Source organism: Sorex fumeus, unplaced genomic scaffold (genome assembly GCF_029834395.1).
Source record: "Sorex fumeus unplaced genomic scaffold, SorFum_2.1 ptg000131l, whole genome shotgun sequence".
Lineage (NCBI taxonomy): Eukaryota > Metazoa > Chordata > Mammalia > Eulipotyphla > Soricidae > Sorex > Sorex fumeus.
This window is the reverse complement of record NW_026606188.1, coordinates 17,055,141-17,075,133: the sequence shown is the minus strand read 5'-3', so window position 1 is coordinate 17,075,133 and position 19,993 is coordinate 17,055,141.

The following is a 19,993-nucleotide window of genomic DNA, read 5'->3' as shown; positions in this document are numbered from 1 at the left end:
AGAGAGACATTACCTTTTATTGCACATTCAAACAATACTTCAATACTTCAATATGATTTTTATATATATCAGAGAAAATGTGTGAAAATTTTTCTAGAATTTGTACCAAAAAGAATTAGCTGCAACGTGAATAGAACTTAAGATATCATGTGAGTGATGGTAGTCGTAGGAAAGGGCTCATGCAACAGAATATCCTTCATTTGTGAAGTGTAAAGAAAGAGTAAAGAAAGAAAGTGGCCGATAGCAACAGGTCCTGAGAGTCAGTCCACAGAACTGAGCTTAGCCACGTGCGGGAGTGGGAGGGGATCACAGGACATTGGCAGAGGACTGCTGGATGTGTCTGAAAATCTATTATTAAAAGTATTAAAATAATATTTCCTAAATATAAAAGAATAAATAGCTGATTAAAAGTAGCTGTTGTTATGAAGTATAGTTATAATACCAGAAAGATTGGCACACATCAAAAAAAGAACAACAATCCACTCATTGGCATGGACGTGCAAAAAATGGGTCTCTCATTCAACACTGGTGGGAATGTTGATTGGTTCACCTTTTTGGGAAAATGATATGGACGTTCCCCAAAAAACTAGTACTGAGCTTCCACATAACCCAGTATTCTACTTCTTGGCATCTAGCTCAAGGGACCAAAAATCAATGAAGAAAAAAACCTCTACACTCCTATGTTGGTTGCACACTACTCACAAGATCCCAAATCTGGAAGCAACCCAAGAATAGATGATTGAATAAGGAAGATATGGTAACATATACACAATGGAAAACTGCTCAGCCATAAGAAAAGATAAAATCATGCCATTTGCTCATACACAGATGGGACTGTAGAGTATCATGCTGAGTGAAATGAATCAGAGAGAGGTTCAGCCAGAGAATGATCTCATTCATATGCAGGACATAAAGGCACATATTGCTGAAAGACAATAGAAATAAGGAGCAGGAAAACTGGGCCTCAGTAGGAATCTGGTGGGGAGTTGGGATAGGTTAAGGAAGGGTCTACTATGTTAGAGGAAAGTGGTCACTCTGGAAGATCACTTGGTTCTGAAAGGAGGTAAAGTGTAAAGTGGTATGCAAGATACACTACCTACCAGTATTGCAAACCACAGAGCCTGGAAGGGGAAAAAAGGGGAAAAGGAAAACTTGCCTGCTACTGAGGCAGTCTGGAGGAGAGGAGGGAAATGCGAAATTGGCCGAGGGGAGTAGACACTGTTGAAGGGATTGGTGCTATATCATTGTATGCTTGTAACTAAGTCATGAATAACTTTGTAATGTGATGATGCAATTAAAAAATGAACTACAGTTATAAACAGGGGAATGTCCAGGGAAAATCATGAATAGACATTGGAACTCCTCCAAAAGAACATACAAGGAAAAAATGACAACAAAATAAACACATTTTGTGGGATGTGGCTAGTGATAAAATGCATTTCTTGCATGCATGAGAGCTCGGTTTGATTCCTAGCACTGCAAAGCAAATAAAGTAAAGGCCCTCCCGTTGATCGTCGATTTGCTCGAGCGGGCCCAGTAACGTCTCCATTGGAGACTTTGTTGTTACTGTGTCTGGCATATCGAATACTCTCGGTAGCTTGCTGGACTCTCCGAGAGGGGCGGAGGAATCAAACTCGGGTCGGCCATGTTGGCCGCTTGTAAGGCGAACGCCCTACCCGCTGTGCTATATAAAGGTAAAGGTAAAGGCCCTCCCGTTGATCGTCGATTTGCAAAGCAAATAAACCAAATAAAAACAACACACACGAAAACATGAAATGTTTTAGCTATCTTTCCTTAATAATGAAAACCAACCTCTGTTTAAACATCAGATAATGGAGGTTTTAAAAGTCCAGGATAAAACAAAAGTCCAGGATAACACATAGTTGTACCTCAGAATCTGAGTAGGAAAACCAAAACTTTAGGTTTGGTTCCAAATTTTCAGTCTGAAAGACATGCAGCTTTGTAAGCCAAATATATACAGCAAGGAGTTTTATATAACCAACGGCTTCTCTTTTTTTCTCTACATGAAAACACTTTATTTCTGACATTCAGGAATACCATTTCAGCACTAGTGTTTATTGATAGACACGGGCATATGAATTAATAAAAGAGTTGAGTTCAGTGAGTTTCAACATGAGAAATAAATGAGCCACATCCCAAGGATAAACAAGCAAGGCCCAACATCACTCCGTAGAGTTTGAAGCTGCGATTGAAAGTCAGAAGGCAGGAGTGTGTGCTTGAGAAGAAATATCAATGTTTTTGACATTTTTAACCTAGAATATTTGTTGGCATTTTCAGATAAGTGATGAAATCTGGAGGGGAGTATAAAGTCAATGTTAAGGACTCCATTGGCATGGATTTATTATACATTTTTATTTTTAGTGCATGAATGCTTCAGTGTGAAAAATTTAGAGTGAAGTAATTGAGTTCAGAGTAAAAGAAAGAATTCAGAGCCTGAATTGAGGTTAGTCCTCATTCAAAGCTTGGCAGATTTGTCTGCCTTTGCTGTAAGTGTCAAAAAGTCAGGAAACTTCATGTTATTTATATTCTAAACATACTCTACTAAGAATGTTTCTTCTTCACAATCTGGAGCACAAAAGTCAAATACCAGAATCAACAATCTTATCCTAATAATTAGAATCAACATCTTTAAAATTTTTTAATTGAATCACCGTGAGACACAATTACAAAGCTATTTATGATCAGGCAGGTTTTAGTTCTGCAACGATCCATCACCCATCCTCCACCAGTCTACATTTTCAGTGTTCCCAGTATCCCCCCATTGCTCCCTCAGCCTGTCTTTATGGCAAGCACTCTCTCTCTCTCTTTTTGGGCATTATGGTTTGAAATACAGCTACTGAGAGTTTATCATGTTTAGTCCCTTACCTACTTTCAGTACATATCTCTTATCCAGAGTGATTATTTCTAGCTATCTTTGTCATAATGGTCCCTTCACTCTCCACTGCCTTCTCTCCTAGCACTTGAGGCAGGCTTTCAATCATGGGCCAATCCTCCTGACCTTTGTTTCTATTTTCCTTGGGTATTAGTCTGATATAATGGTTTTTTTTATATACCACGACTGCGTCCAATCATTCTGCTATCCCTCTCCTTCTGACTCATTCCACTCAGCATGATACTCCCCTTATCCATTTATTTATAAGATAATTTTTTTAACTAAGGTTTTTTTATTTATTTTTTCTTTTTTTATTAGTGAAAAACCATGAGGTACAGTTATAGGCTTACAAATTTTGTGCTTGGGTTTCAGTTATACAATGATCAAGTGCCCATCCCTCGACCAGTGCCCGTCATCCATCCCCACGGATCCCAGCTTCCTCCCCCCCATCCCCCCCCCCCCCCCCGTCCCATCCTGCCTCTGTGGCAGGGTATTCCCCCTTGTTCTCTCTCTCTTCTTTTGGGTACTGTGTTTTGCAAGAGAGGCTTTGAGTGGCAATCATGTTTGGTCTATCGACTACTTTTAGCATGCTTCTCCCACCCTGGGAGGGCCCTCACAACACCCTTTATTTGGTACTCTCTTCTCTATCTGAGCTTCCTTTTTACCTAGAGCCTGTGGCTGGCCTTCCATTCATGGAGCAAAATTCCTGGTACTAATCTCAGCCATTCCTGGGTGTTAATCTCCCTTTTTGTTGCTTTATGTTCCCCAGATGAATGCAATCTTTCTGTGTCTATCCCGCTCTTTCTGACTCATTTCGCTTAACGTGATACTTTCCATGTAGTACCACTTGTATGTAAATTTCGTAACTTCATCTTTTCTAACAGCTACATAGTACTCCATTGTGTAAATGTACCAAAGTTTCTTTAACCAGTCATCTGTTCTTGGGCACTCAGGTTTTTTCCAGATTCTGGCTATTGTAAAGAGTGCTGCAATGAACAAACAATTGCAGATGTCACTTCGACTATACCTTTTTGCCTCTCTGGGATGTATTCCCAGGAGTGCTATAGCTGGGTTAAATGGCAGATCAAATTCTAATTTTTTGAGAGTCGTCCATACTGTTTTCCAAAAGGGTTGGACCAGCCGGCATTCCCACCAGCAGTGAAGGAGGGTCCCTTTCTCGCCACATCCGCGCCAGCACCGGTTGCTTTTGTTCTTGTGGATGTGGGCCAGTCTCTGTGGTGTGAAATGATATCTCATTGTGGTTTTGATCTGCATCTCTCTGATGATTAGTGATGTAGAGCATTTTCTCATGTGCCTTTTTGCCACTCGAATTTCTTCTTTGCGAAAGTTTCTGTTCATTTCCTCACCCCATTTTTTGATGGGGTTGGGTGATTTCTTCTTGTGGAGTTTAACCAGTACCTTGTATATTCTTGATATCAACCCCTTGTCGGATGTGTACTTGGTGAATATCCTTTCCCATTCTGTAGGCTGTCTTTGTATTTTGGTCAATGTTTCTTTTGAGGTGCAGAAGCTTCTTAGTTTAAGATAGTCCCATTTCTCTATCTCTGTTTTCACTTGCTCGGCCAGTGGCATGACATCTTTGAAGATACCATTAGCTTCAATATCATGGAGAGTTTTGCCGACTTTGTCTTCAATAAACATTATGGATTCTGGTCTGATGTTGAGGTCATAAATCCATTTTGATCTTACTTTTGTGCATGGTGTTAGGCAGAGATCTGAGCCCACTTTTTTGCATGTAGCCGTCCAATTTTGCCAGCACAGTTTATTGAAGAGGCTTTCCCTGCTCCATTTCACTTTTCTTGCCCCCTTATCAAAAATTAGATGATTATATGTTTGGGAGGAAATGTCAGTATATTCAACTCTGTTCCATTGGTCTGCAGCTCTGCTTTTGTTCCAGTACCATGCTGTTTTAATTATTACTGCCTTGTAGTAGAGTTTGAAGTTAGGGAGGTTGATTCCTCCCATTTTCTTTTTCCCAAGAATTGCTTTAGCTATTCGTGGGGGCTTATTGTTCCATATAAATTTCAGGAGTGTTTCCTCCATTTCTTTGAAGAATGTCATGGGTATCCTTATAGGGATTGCATTGAATTTGTACAGTGCTTTGGGAAGTATTGCCATTTTGATGATGTTGATTCTCCCCATCCATGAACAGGGGATATTTTTCCATTTCCTCGTGTCCTCTTTTATTTCCTGAAGTAGCGTTTTGAAGTTTTCTTTGTACAGGTCCTTTACTTCCTTAGTTAAGCTGATTCCTAGATACTTGATTTTCTGGGGCACAATTGTGAATGGGATTGTTTTCTTGATGTCACTTTCTTCTCTTTCACTATTTGCGTATAGGAATGCCATGGATTTTTGGGTATTGATTTTATAGCCTGCCACTTTACTATACAAGCCTATTGTTTCTAGGAGTTTCTTGGTAGAGGTTTTAGGGTTCTCTAAGTATAGTATCATGTCATCTGCGAATAGTGAGAGCTTAATTTCTTCTTTCCCTATCTGGATGCCCTTAATATCTTTTTCTTGCCTAATCGCTATTGCAAGTACTTCCAGTACTATATTGAACAGTAGTGGAGAGAGTGGGCATCCTTGTCTCGTCCCTGACCTTAGGGGGAAGGGTCTCAGTTTTTCCCCATTGAGGATGATGTTTGCTGTAGGTTTGTGGTAGATGGCTTTAACTATATTGAGGAAAGTCCCCTCTATCCCCATTTTGGCAAGGGTTTTCATCATGAATGGGTGCTGGATCTTGTCAAAAGCTTTCTCTGCGTCTATTGATATGATCATATGATTTTTATCTTTTCTTTTGTTGATATGATGGATTATGTTGATTGATTTCCGAATGTTGAACCATCCTTGCATCCCAGGGATGAATCCCACTTGGTCATGATGTATGATCTTTTTGATGAGTTGTTGTATTCTATTGGCTAGTATTTTGTTGAGAATCTTCGCATCCGTGTTCATCAGGGATATTGGCCTGTAGTTTTCTTTTCTTGTGGTGTCTTTGTTTCCTTTTGGTATTAGAGAGATATGGGCTTCATAGAAGCTGTTTGGGAGAGTTTCTGTTTTTTCAATTTCCTGGAAAAGCTTGAGAAGAATTGGCAATAGGTCCTCTTTAAATGTTTGGAAAAATTCGCTAGTAATCCGTCTGGGCCTGGGCTTTTGTTTTTTGTTTTTTGATTACAGTTTCAATTTCCTTGATGTGAATAGGTCTATTCAGGTACTCTATGTCTTCTTGATTCAGCTTTGGGAGATGGTAGGAATCCAGGAATTTATCCATTTCTTCCAGGTTCTCGTGTTTCGTGGCATAGAGACTTTCAAAATAGTCTCTGATGATCTCTTGAATTTCTTTAGTTTCTGTTGTGATATCCTCATTCTTATTTCTGATTCGATTTATTAGGGTTCTCTCTCTCTGTTTCTTTGTGAGTGTTGCTAGTGGTTTATCTATCTTATTTATTTTCTCGAAGAACCAGCTCTTGGTTTCATTGATCTTTCGGATAGTTTCTTTGTTTTCCATGTCGTTGATTTCTGCTCTAAGTTTTATGATCTCTTTCCCTCTTCCTGATTTAGGCTCTTTCTGTTGATCCTTTTCTAAGGTCTTGAGCTGTGAGGTCAAATTGTTTATGTGCATCGTTTCTATCGACTTAAGATATGCTTGCAGAGCTATAAATTTTCCCCTTAATACAGCTTTCGCTGCATCCCATAAGTTCTGGTAGTTTGTGTCTTCATTCACATTTGTTTCCAGGTATCTTTTGATTTCATCCTTGACTTCGTTCCTGACCCACTCATTGTTCAGCATTGAGTTGTTTAATTTCCAGGTGTTTGATTTGGTTCTCCGTGTCTTTGTGTGATTCACTTCTATCCTCAGTGCATCATGGTCTGAAAAGATGGCTGATACTATTTCTATCTTCTTGATTCTGTTGAGGTATGTTTTGTGTCCTAGTACATGGTCTATTTTGGAAAATGTTCCGTGCGTGCTGGAGAAGAATGTGTATTCTTTCTTTTTGGGGTGTAAAGCCCTGTATAAGTCCATAAGCCCTTTCTCTTCTATTACTTCTTTCAAAGCCAATAATTCCTTGCTGGGTTTTGTTGTTGTTGATCTATCCAGAGGTGATAAGGCGATGTTGAAGTCTCCAAGTACTATTGTGTTGGTAGTGATGTCCTCCTTAAAATCTGTTAGCAGTTGTTTTAAATATTTAGCTGTTCCCTCATTAGGTGCGTATACATTTAAGAGTGTGATTTCTTCCTGTTGTACGTATCCCTTGATGAAGAGAAAATAGCCTTCACTGTCCCTTCTAATCTTTTTCAAGGTGAAATTAATGTTGTCGGATACTAGTATGGCCACCCCAGCTTTTTTGAGGAAGTTGTGTGCTTGCAGGATTGTTTTCCATCCTTTGACTTTGAGTCTGTGTTTGCTCTGGCTGTTGAGGTGAGTTTCTTGTAGGCAGCAGAATGTTGGGTTCTGTCTCTGTATCCATTTTGCCACTCTGTGTCTCTTAACTGGTGAATTTAGACCGTTGACATTGAGAGAGAGAATGGTTTTGGGGTTTTGTGTCATCTTTCTGTGCGGGTGTGTTGTGGTTGTAGGGTTTGTCTTTTCTTATAGTAGCCCCTTTAGGCCTTGCTTTAGGTTTGGTTTTGAGTCTATGAAGTTCCTGAGCTGCTGTTTATCTATAAAATAGTGTACCGTTCCTTCGATTTTGAGGAAGAGTTTAGCCGGGTAGAGTATTCTTGGGGAAGCATTCATTTCCGTGAGTTTTTTGACTATATCTCGCCACTGCCTTCGGGCTTGTAGGGTTTCCTCTGATAGGTCTGCTGTGAATCTAAGGGATGCTCCTTTGTATGTGATTTCCTTCTTTGCTCTTGCTGCTTGCAGTATTGTGTCTCTATCAGCAGTATCGATCATTCTAACTATGATATGTCTTGGAGTGCTTTTGTTGGGGTCTCTTTTAGCTGGCACCCTTTGGGCTCCTTGAACCTGAATGGCTGCATTGTGCAGCTCTGGGAAGTTTTCAGCAATGATTTGTTTGACGGTGTTTTTTTCGTTGGGATTGTTTCCCTGAGGTTCAGGTAGTCCCATGATTCTAATATTGTTCCTCTTGGAATCATCTGCTAGGACTCTGATTCTCTGTAGAGCCATTTTGAGGTCCCTTGCCACTGTTTGTTGTTGCGTGTTCTCTTGTTGCAGCTGATCTTCCAGGTCACTGATTCTCTCTTCAGCTGTGGTCATTCTATTTTTAAGAGAAGAAACTGAGTTTCTCATTTCATCTATGGAATCTTTTAATCGTGACATTTCTGCCCTCATTTCTTCTCGTAATTTGTCGATTTTTTCTGTGGTGTTACTGGCTGTCTGTCTGACTGTTTCATTGAGTTGATTGAATATCTTGATGACTTCGTATCTGAATTCTATGTCAGAGAGGTCCTTTAGGTGAGCTGTATTGACAGAATGGTCTAGATTGTTTTCGTTGTTGTCCCCTTGTGTTGGAGATTTTCTTTGTTTCTTCATATTGCTGAGTAGGTTGGGAACTAGATTCCTTGGGGACTAGGTTCCTTAGTATGGGAAAACAACCTGCGGCCGCGTGAGCGTTGGCCCGCCGGAAATTAAGCCACGCCCACTTTGAGGCCACGCCCACTTTGAGGAGGCCACGCCTCTACAGAACCCTGGGTTTGGGATGAGATGGGCGCCACCATCAGGAGTGAAGAGGGCAGGGCAGACGCTCAAAACTGCTTCTCTTCAGGCATCTCGGGGGACACCTGGGGTCCTGCAGGGAAAGATGGAGGTCCCAGGGTCGCGAGCCGGCAGCTGTGCTGACCTGGAATTAAGATGTATTTATAAGAGAATTTTATGACTTAATTTTTTCCAACAGCTTCCACTGTGTAGATGTACTGTTATTTTTTAAATCAGTCATCTGTTCTCTGGCATTTGGATTGTTTCCAGATTCTGGCTATTGTGAATAGTGTTACAATGCACATATAAGTGCAGGTGGTTTTACTGCTATGTTTCTGGGCCCCTGGGATATATTCCCAGAAGTAGTATTGCTAGGTTTTTGAGGAATGCTCAAGCTGTTTTACAAAAAGTCTGGACCAGTTGGCATTTGCACCAACAATGAATGAGAGTCTCTCCCCGCATCTGCACCAGCACAAGTTGTTCTTGTTCTTTTTGAACAAATAGTGTGCCAGCCTCTGAGATTTAAGATAATATCTTATTTTTTTTTTTAATTTGCATTACCCTGATGGAAAATTAATGTCTTTACTGGTACTTAAAAACAGAAAAGTGAGTTGACAGTATTTTTTATTTATAATAATAACAATATGCTTAATCAGGCTTTCCAGTAAAAGAGATTCAAGGATGATTGACTTTATTTTTAAATGACTTAATATTATGTATTCACTTTGCAATTAAAGGTTTTTCCTCAATTTGTTTATGAATCTATGTCTTTGGGTATTGTTGATTGTGTGAATTAATGAAGGTCAGAATGGATGAGTCTCTAGTTACTGTTTTTTCTTTTCTAGTTAAGAGTGTCAGAAGTTCCTCCCTGCATCCAGTGTGAAGTCTTGCTTGACAATTAATCGAGTTGTGTGGGTTCTAGTGAATATGGCTGTTCTCTATTGAAAATTAACTTTTTTACTAAAGAACTGTGATTTGCAAAGTTATTATGAATTTTAGGCATATAAAATTTCAACACCAATCCCTCCACCAGTGTCAGCTTTCCTCTACCAGTATTCCTGTATTTTTTCCCACTCCAAACACCACTCCATCCCCACCTGTCTACTTGGCAGGCACATTACAAAGTTCCAGTGGCTGCAGCTTAGATCTCATGTTTTCAGTGTTATTGAGTCTGTGTTTTGGATATACGTCTATAACACTCACTCATATAAGTGGTATAACTGATGTCCATTCTCTTCTTCCCCCTTGATTTATTTTCTTCTCTGTCACTTGCCTCTCTAAACACTACTACATTTACTACATTTCCTCACCCAATGTTCTATATTCTACAGAAAAGTGAGATCATCCTGTGTTTGTCTTTCTTTTTTTTTTTTTTGGCTTACTTCACTCAACATGACATCTTCCTGTTCCTACCACATTTCAGCAAATTGCATGATTTCATCATTACTTGTAGCAGCACAGTATTACATTGTGCGTATATACCACATCTTCCTAATCAATTCATCTATGATTGGACACCTCGGCTGATTCTGTTTCTTAGCTATTGTCATGATGCAGCAGTGAATAGTGATGTGCATGTGTCTCCCTTTGAGAGAGTGTTTTTACGTGCTGAGGGTAGATGCCCAAAAGTGGGATTGCTGTGTCATATGGCAGTTCAATTTTAAGTTTACTGAGAACTGTCCATACTGCTTTCAACAGGGGCTGTGCCAGACAACATTCCCACCAGCCGTGGATGAGAATTCCTTTTTCACCATATCCCTGCCAATATAGATTATTCCCTTTTTTGTGATATGTGCCATTATTACTGGTGTGAGATGCTATCTCAATGTCATCTTGATTTTTATTTCTCTGATGATAAATAATGCTGAGCATTTTTTTTTCATGTGCCTACACCAGGCCATCTGACTGTATTCCTCTGAGAAGAGTCTTTTGAAAGTCTTTTTGAAAGGGCTTTTGAAAATTTTTTTTTTGCTGATATTTGTTTGTACTTTATGTATTCAGTATATGCAGTATATGAAAACTTTATCTGTTGTAACTTTTCCCCATTCAGTTAGCTGTGATTTAGGTTTAGCCGTATTTCTTTTGCCACAAAGAAGCTCTTTAACTTTATGTAGTCCCATTTGCTTATTTTTGATTGCGTTGCCTTTTCCAGTGTCATCAGGTCATTGAAGGCACCTTTGAGGCCCAAATATTGGAGTGTTCTGCCTATATTTTCCTCAATGTACTTTACACTACCTGGTGAGATCTCAAGGTCTTTGATCCACTTTGAATTGACTTTTTTTGAGGAATGGATATGAATCCAAATTTAGTTTCTTACACATAGTTGTCCAATTTTCCCAGCATCATTTGTTGAAGAGGTCATCTTTAGAACATTCATGTCTCAACTTCTTTATTGAAAATCAATTGCCCATATATATGGGGTTTTGTCATAGGGTACTCAATTCTGACTCATTGAACAGAGTCTATCTCTATTCCAGTAACACTTAGATGTTATCACAGTAGCTTTATAATATAGTTCCAAATTAAGTAATAAACTACCTTCCAATTTCTTGTTTTTCAGTATGGCTTTGACTATTTGTGGTCTTTTCTGATTCCATACACATTTATTTCCTAAGGTCTTCTTCTATCATTTCTTAAGTGACTTGTCTTATCAAGGTATAGATCTCCCACATCTTTTGTTAAGCTGATTCATAGATACTTGATATTTTTGGATATTATTTTAAACGGCATAGACTCTTTGATCATTTTCACCTCTGATTCATTCTTTGTATATGAGAATGTGACTGATTTTTGTGTATTGACTTTGTATCCAGTCACTGTGCTGTTTATTATTTCTTAGAGCTTCATGTGGCTGCTTCAGGTTCTTCCCTGTATAAAATCATGTCATCTGCAAATAGTGATGAGTTGAGTTCTTTTTCTTTTTTTTAAAAAAATGAGTCCTTTTGTTTTTCTTGCTTGATTTCTGTAGCCAGGACTTTTAATACTTTGTTGAATAAAAGTGGACATCCTTGCCTTCTACCTGATCTTAGAGGGAATTATTTCCGTTTTTCACCATTAAGGATGATACTTGATGTGAGCTTGTTATAGATGGCTATTATTATCCGAGGAAGGTTCCTTCCACCCCTATTTTGTTGAGGGTTTTTATCATGTGAAGATATTGTATCTTTTCAAAGGCTTTCTCTGCACCAATTTATATAATCATATGGCTTTTATAATTTTTTTTATTAATGTGATATGTTACGTTAATTAATTTGCATATGTTGAACTATTCTTGCATCCCTGGGATGAGTTCCATTTGATCAGGGTGCATGCTATATGCTTTTTAAGATGTTGTTGGATTCAGTTAGCTAAGAGTTTTGTTAAGGATTTTTGCATTGATATTCATCAGGAAGATAACATTTTTTTCTGTGTCTCTGTCTGCTTTGGATATTAGCATAATTTTAGCTTCATTGATGGTATAGGATATTTGATAGTTTGGAAGAGAGTAGGAAGTGTAGGAGTAAATCTTTGAGGGCTTGATAGAACTTACTAGTGAACCCATCTGAATGAATACTTTTGTTCTTGGGGAGACTTTTTAATTACTATGTCAATTTTCTTAATTGTAGTTAGTCTTTTTAAGTTTTATACTTCCTCCTTATTCAACTTTTAAAGATTATATGACTTTAAGAATCTATCCTTTCTAGGTTCTTCAGTTTAAGAGCTTAAAGTTGCTCATAGTAACCTCTCATTACATTTTTAATTTCTGAAGGATCCGTTGTAGTTTCTTCCCTTTCATCTCTGATTAGATTTATTTGAGCTGTTCTCTTCTAAATATTTTTAAAAATGTAACGTGTATTGTAGATTAAAATTTACCCTTCCCCCAATTAATATGTTGAAATCCTATACAAATAGTAACTCAGAATGTGACCATATCTGAGATATTTATAGGTTGTAAGAAAGAATGAAGAATGCAGGAAGGACTTTATGGTAGCCCCTACTCATATATGGTAAGTGTCCTTATAAGAGGAGAAAATTTGAGCAAAAACACCTAGAGTGAGAAGGTGACCCTAGAAAAGGAAAATATTCTGGATCTTTTCTGTCCCATGCACTTGTGCCTTTAAATCCTCACATTTGTTTGATAGATTTTATACATAGACGGTCATCATATAATGATTTCACTTTCTAATTGCAGTGTGACACAACACACTATTTTTACTAGGAAGTATTTTCAACTTAACATGGTCAAATGAAATTTGTTGTCTTTGCCTATGGTTCATTTTAGGACTATCAGATTCCTAGCTCTCTTGGATCAAGGTGGTTTATCTACATTGGTTGTATACTGTAGAATTTTCTACCAATATGAGCATTGCCTCTTAAGATTCTTTCTTTTTCCAACTTTAGATGTAGATTTATGTGGGTGGGTGGGGAACTGCTATTAAAAGATCAATTTGATAGTACCTATAAATTTACATGATAATGAATAATAACAAATTGGGTACTATTAGCACAGTTACATTTATATGATTTTATGTTTATAACTATTTGTTGGAGTACAAGGATCTTAGGTTTAACAGGTTGCACCCATCACAGTGCTCCCGAGTCACTCTCATTACTTTGTAACTACTTCTTTGTGCTCTCTTCCCCAACCAATTTGTAAGGTCTCATCCTTCTACGACACTGAACTTGTACTGTAAGTTAATATTGCCTTTCTCCTCTCCTTATGTCTTTTGACTTGAGTTTACTTTAATACAATAGTTTTGTATAGATACAAGAAGACAATTAATATTATGCTTTGTAACTTAGGAGTTGATTGGCTTTGAATATTATTCACTCCCGGGCATCTGCTTTATCAACTTAAGCTTCAGTTGTCCTCACTTCCTAGCACCCCAAAAGCAGGGTCCCGACGTGGGACTGGATGGAACCAGGGCAAGCCGGTAAGTTATGTGCTACCCTGGCATCGAGATGGGCCAGGCCAAGGTGCCACGATTCTTAACTATAGGTTAAGAGTTTGATCATAGGCAAATGCTGTCATGATCCAAAAGTAATGATGAAACTAGGACCCTGCTGCTAGAAATAGGAAAGATATCTGACCTGAGCACTGTAGTCTGAGATCGAGATGGCCCTAGGAGAGCAATTCTATAAGCTTAAAGTATTTCTTACTGTGTCCATACAAAATGATTTATATTACGTATGCTTATATGTTTGTTGGACAAGAGGAGGAGAAACACACCCAGGGAATTCTGTTCTAGTGTGAGTTGATCTGCTAAATGAGAATCTGCCTTAGAAACTGCTTTCCCATGTGTCCTGACTAGCTTGGATGAGACTGAATTTTTCTCCCCTTCAAACTGCCTTCAGTAAATGATTTCAGTGTATTGAGGCAATTTCCCTTATCTCACAGGAACCTAGAGGGTCTTAGGTACGCAGATCCCAGGTGTTAAGCCAGGCCTGATCTTGGGGATGTATATGCCTGGCTCCAGGCAGGCTGATCTTTGAGATGTAGATTCCAAGCTCAAGCAGACTGGTCTTTGATGTGCTAATCCTAGTGCTTGTAGCTTATAAAAGGTGAGGCCAGGATTACTGGTCTGTGGATGTAAAGAAACAATGCAGGTTCTGTCATCTCATTGTTCTTTCTGTAACTCCTTTTGATGACATCACTATATTGCGCCCTTTAGAGGTACCATGATCTATATAAGGGAGATTTCAGGGCTCTCTGGGGGAACACGTTAGTCAGAGAACCTGGGAAGATGAGGATGAGGACACAAGCTGAGAGAACAAGGGAGCACGTGCTTGAGAGATCCTGGGGCCTCTATGACATACACTTCTTCCATGTAATAAACTGCTGCTAAAACCAACCAGCCTGGCCCTCGTTTCCTTCCTTCGCCTGACCATCGCCATCGACCTCCCTGGAGTGGGGAACGTCCTGAGACTACCGAATGCAGGCAGCGGGAGAGATAGCCAGCTGCCATCCCCTTGCCCATCCTTTTTTGTGTGTTTACACAACTACTTCTACTTTTTGTTCCACTGAGAAATCTGTATAATTTGTCATTTACTAAAAAATAATTTTTGCTTATCTTTCATATTTTCATCCACATCAAATATCATTTATCTCAAGATCAAGTTGATGAGTGCATAACAGACAAGTTTTTGTCACTGTCATATTTTGTGCCAATTGGAGCGATAGCACAGCGGGTAGGGCGTTCGCCTTACAAGCGGTCAACATGGCCGACCCGAGTTCGATTCCTCCGCCCCTCTCGGAGAGCCCGGCAAGCTACCGAGAGTATTCGATATGCCAAACACAGTAACAACAAAGTCTCCAATGGAGACGTTACTGGGCCCGCTCGAGCAAATCGACGATCAATGGGAGGGCCTTTACCTTTACTTTTACCTATTCAATTGCTATATGTGAATTTAAAATAGACAAAAGATATTCTAAAGTCCTTAGTTTAGAATTTAGATCACAGAAGGATGCAACATTGTGACTAGGTATACATAAATACTGCTGCAGTGAACACACAGACTTGGTATGCAACCTATGAGTGATTCTTGATTATTCACTGTGGGGAATGGAATATATTAAGTGCTTGATTTGCAGCTACCCAAATACCTAATTTATTTTTTTGTATATATCCTTTTGTTTATTGAATCACCATGAGATACAGTTACGAAGTTTTCATGATTGAGTTTCAGTCATACAATGATTGAACACCCATCCCTCCATCAGTGCACGTTTTCCACTACCAATGCCACCAATGTCCTCAGTATCCCTCCCACCACTGCCACCTCACCCAACCCACTGCCTCTATGGCACTTTTCTCTTAACTATCTCTATACTTTTGGTCAATATGATTTGCAATGTAGATATTGAGAGGCCAGCACGTTTGGTCCTTTGTCTCCTTTGTCTCCTTTGTACACCTCCCATCGTGAGCAATCCCTCTAACCATATATCCTTTTAAAAGAGTGCTTTTATGTAGGGTGGTCATTTTAAAGATATTGGTCCTTCAATCCACAGACAAGGTACATTTTTTTATTTTCTGTGTACCAAATACCTAATTTCAAAAACATTTTTCAAGGGAAACTTATATGCAGATTAGTAAGTGGTTTTAAGTCTTTGTCAGTAGTCCTGAATTTTAGCAAAAGTCAGTTTCATTTCACAACTAATTACAGCAGATATTCTATAACCACGAAGGAGACTGATGCTTAATATGTTTTTTCATATTGAACAAATTAATGAACAACGGGTGTACAGTGCTACAGTGCTGTAAAATATAGTATCTTGTAGACATTATTCTCACACATTTGTATGAAACAATAGGATGTGATGATGCATTCACCACAGGTTTGTATAAGGCTAAATATTTTTAAAATCGTGGGAACTATTTTTGTAGTGAAATGGTTTGCCCTCTAAACTTTGGCAAAAAATATTCTTTACAAAATATAATTTGTCAGATAGAACTGCTTTTTTTGAAAAAGAAAATAAAAATTAGTGGTCACATATAATTCACATTATATGTACTTTTATAACAAGACAGACGTTGTTATTCTATGAGTACTCTGAAGTTTTTCACTGAATTTTTTGTATTTTTAGGTTGAATACTTATGTTAGTGCTTTCCTTGGTTGAGTGTAAGAAAAATCATTCTAGGAAAAGACTGAACTGGGCAGGCATTTAAATTTCCTTTTTGCTTGAGTTCCTTATGTGGCTAAACTAAGAAGGAGATGAAGGGACAGCATTTAAACACGAGTTAAAATGTAAACAACTGAATGGTTCAATTTTATGACTTTCTCCATTATATATGTGACAAGCACAAGTGAAAGCAAGTTCCAGGATAAGCCTGAAAAGTATTGTGAAAATAAATCATTTGGGGTTCTAATTTAGAAGGTGAGCAGATCGTGTCATGCAGTGACATACTTATAGGTTTAGAGGGGGAAAATTTGGAGAGCATAGGCCATAGCATAGTTAGCTAGGCCCTAGAAGCTCTGGAACTGGAAACGCAGACAACTATGGGTATCTATATTTTCTTCCAACTGAGAATCAGAAACTATGTTAAAACTACACAATATTTCAATCAAGGTTGAGACCTGATGGGAAAACATAATTATTTCACTACATATTTAATGGATGGTAACATATTCACAATCACCACCATCCTGTTGTTCGTTGATTGCCTTGAGCAGGCCCCAGTAACGTCTCCTTTGTTCTAGTCCTGAGATTTTTTAAAAAGTGCCATATTCAAGGCACTTTCAGGGTTAGGAGAATGAGACCCATCATTGTTACTGGTATTTGGCATATTGGGTACACCACGAGGAGTTTGCCAGACTCTGCTGTGTGGGCAGGTTACATTTGGTAGCCTGCCAGTTTGTCCAAAGTAAGAATGAGATAATCAAATGTCGCGCGGCCGTGAGCTGGGTTTTATAGTCTCTGGGTCTTGGCCGTTGATGGGATTACATGGCGCTAGGGGGCCAGTTGGTGGGTGTGACCTCTGCCTACTGGAATATGGAGGATCTGGGTGGAAGATGCTCAGCCCCGATCCGAGCAGGCTTGGAGATCTCAGCCCCGGGACCGGCATGCACTTTTTCCTCTGCCGGTACCTTCATGCATGTGGAGAGTGGTCTCAGCATGGTGGTGGCTGGTTCTGGAGGTCTTCGGCTGCTGGAGCCCTGGTCAGAGTGGGGAAGGAAACTCAACCCACTCCTTTCCAAGGGGCCCCGGTGAGGACAGCCAGGTGCGGGGGCAGAAGACTCAACATATTCACAATAGTTGATAAAATCAGTAGACCAAGGTAAATTAGTAGAACCACTGATCCAAATTATAAAGGAAATAATTTAAGGTATAGATGAAAACCTAATAGATATACTAAAATATCTTTAGAGAGCCAAATGGTTATTATCCATTTAAAAAAAGGAAAAGAAAGGAGTGGAAATATTCTTGTGAACATAAAGAACACTGAAGTAGTTGTAGAAATTAAAAGTATCACTGACAAAGTAGGAAAAAAATGAATTAAAAACAAGGCATTAAGAACATTGCTATAGGCTGTACTGGTAGTGTGGGTAGTAAAAAAGCAAAAAATCTAAGGGAAAGGGTGAAATTGACAAGGAAGAATAAGTAAAAAGTTGAAATACACAAATTATAATGTATGATGTTAATCACCCAGTTAAGGAGTTTTAGATAAAAGAACAAAGGGGAGATAACAGAATTTCCTTTGAATTTAAGGTTTTGAATCTTCAGATTAATAGACTGCCCTAACAAAATTTCTTGTATTAAAAGTTAAAAATTTCCAGGGCTGAAGCGATAGCACAGCGGGTAGGGTGTTTGCCTTGCACGCAGCTGACCTTGGTTCTATCACCGGCATCCCATATGGTCCCCTGAGCACCGCTAGGAGTAATTCCTGAGTGCATGAGCCAGGAGTAACCCCTGAGCATTGCAGGGTGTGACCCAAAAAGCAAACAAAAAACCAAAAAGTTAAAAATTTCCAAAGAGAAAATTAATCAATCAATAAAGCAAACCTATGATCAGGAAAGGAGTAACTCAAAGTACAAACAGATCTTTAGTTAACCAAAAACAGTTGAGGAGAATTTATTACTTTATTTTGGTCTGTGAACAGATGGAGAGATCCCTCTTAGGCCACTTAAAATAATTTTAGTTTTTATCCCTCATCATTTGGGAAGCTTTTGGAATGGGCAGATCTACAGGACCTTTCCAAAAAATTAGAATGGTGTATTAGACCCAGGGTGTGGTCTGGGAATCTGAATTTAAAAAGCTTCTCACTTTGGAAATAATTGGCTTAACTCCTAAACATTGATGACTCAACCTCATGAGCTGTTTGGTCTACATGTGGGGTTCTGTTCCACAGATGTGAACTCTAATATGGGGTCAATACTGACTCAATGTGCTCTCTGAGACCACTTGAGTCTCATGTGGCCAGAACCCAGACCACAATAATAATATTCTTGGATTCTGCTTTATTTTAGACTAAACATGTCCTAGATGGCAAACTAACAGAAGACACAGAATGTTTTGCATATTCAACTCTACTAGAAACTGTTACTCATTTGTTTCTCACCAAAGACTGAAGGTTTAAATTTCACAAAATTTTGCAGTTAACTTATAGCTATTCTATTCATGTGGATTTGTGTTAGATAACAGTACAGTTATCTAACAGTATCTCCAAGCCTGCACGGTTTGGGACTGGACCTGCCAGTAACTAGACAGTTACACCCACCAACTGCTGTGTAACTCCAACAACGGCCAGGATCCAGAGATTATCACACTCAGCTCCCGGGAGAGAACAAGGCAGCGTCTCCTACCCTGTGCCTGACTGTCTCCACCAGGGCCCAACAGCTGAAGACCTCCGAGGCCCAGCCAAGGCCATGCTGGGACCACTCTCCACACACTTGGATGAGCCTCACGCATAAAAGAACTGGCAGAGGAACCCAGGTTTGTGGGACCTGGGGCTGAGATCTCCAAGCCTGCACGGTTTGGGACTGGACCTGCCAGTAACTAGGCAGTTACACCCACCAACTGCCGTGTAACTCCAACAACGGCCAGGATCCAGAGATTATCACACTCAGTTCCCGGAAGAGCGTGACCGCGGCATCTTATCATCTCATTCCTACTTTGGACAAACTGGCAGGCTACCAAATGTAACCTGCCCACACGGCAGAGTCTGGCAAACTCCCCGTGGTATACCCAATATGCCAAATACCAGTAACAATGATGGGTCTCATTCTCCTAACCTTGAAAAAGCCTTGAATATGGCACTTAAAAAAAAAAAATCTCAGGGCTAGGACGAAGGAGATGTTACTGGCACCTGCTCGAGGCAATCGACGAACAACAGGGTGGTCGTGATCGTGATCGTGAACACTACAGTATAACACACAAGAAAGCCTCCCAGTTTCCTTTTAATTCTATTGAATTTGTCATACAAAGAATGAATAATATCTTATGTTGATAGCACCAAAAGAAGTTCTATTAAGAAAAGTGCGGCCTGTGGAATATGGCATATACAACACAAACATTGAACTGCAGAGCAGATATACACAGGAAACCATCAATTTATAATCTGATTCTGATGTGTATCATTTTGATATGCTTTGCTCTTGTTGTTTCCACTACTTTGTGAAACTTAAGTCTAAAGAATGCAGAGAAACAAGAGAAGTCATGCCATTCCTCCAGCACTGGGGAGTGTGAAACTAAGTTTTTAATTTTTATTGAGCTATTGTGATTTGCAATACTATATGTTATGATTTTATATTCACATAATTACAATAACACACTCATCACTAGAGTATCCATCTCCCTCCCCCCCAAAACCAAAAAACTTAGTGAGAATTAGGAGAGAAAATATTTCCATTTTAAGTACAAAGCAAATTGGAAGAATTTAAATTAGCGTTTATGTTAAAATGTTGCCATCTTTCTGAAGATGCTTTCCTTCCGATTGTCTTC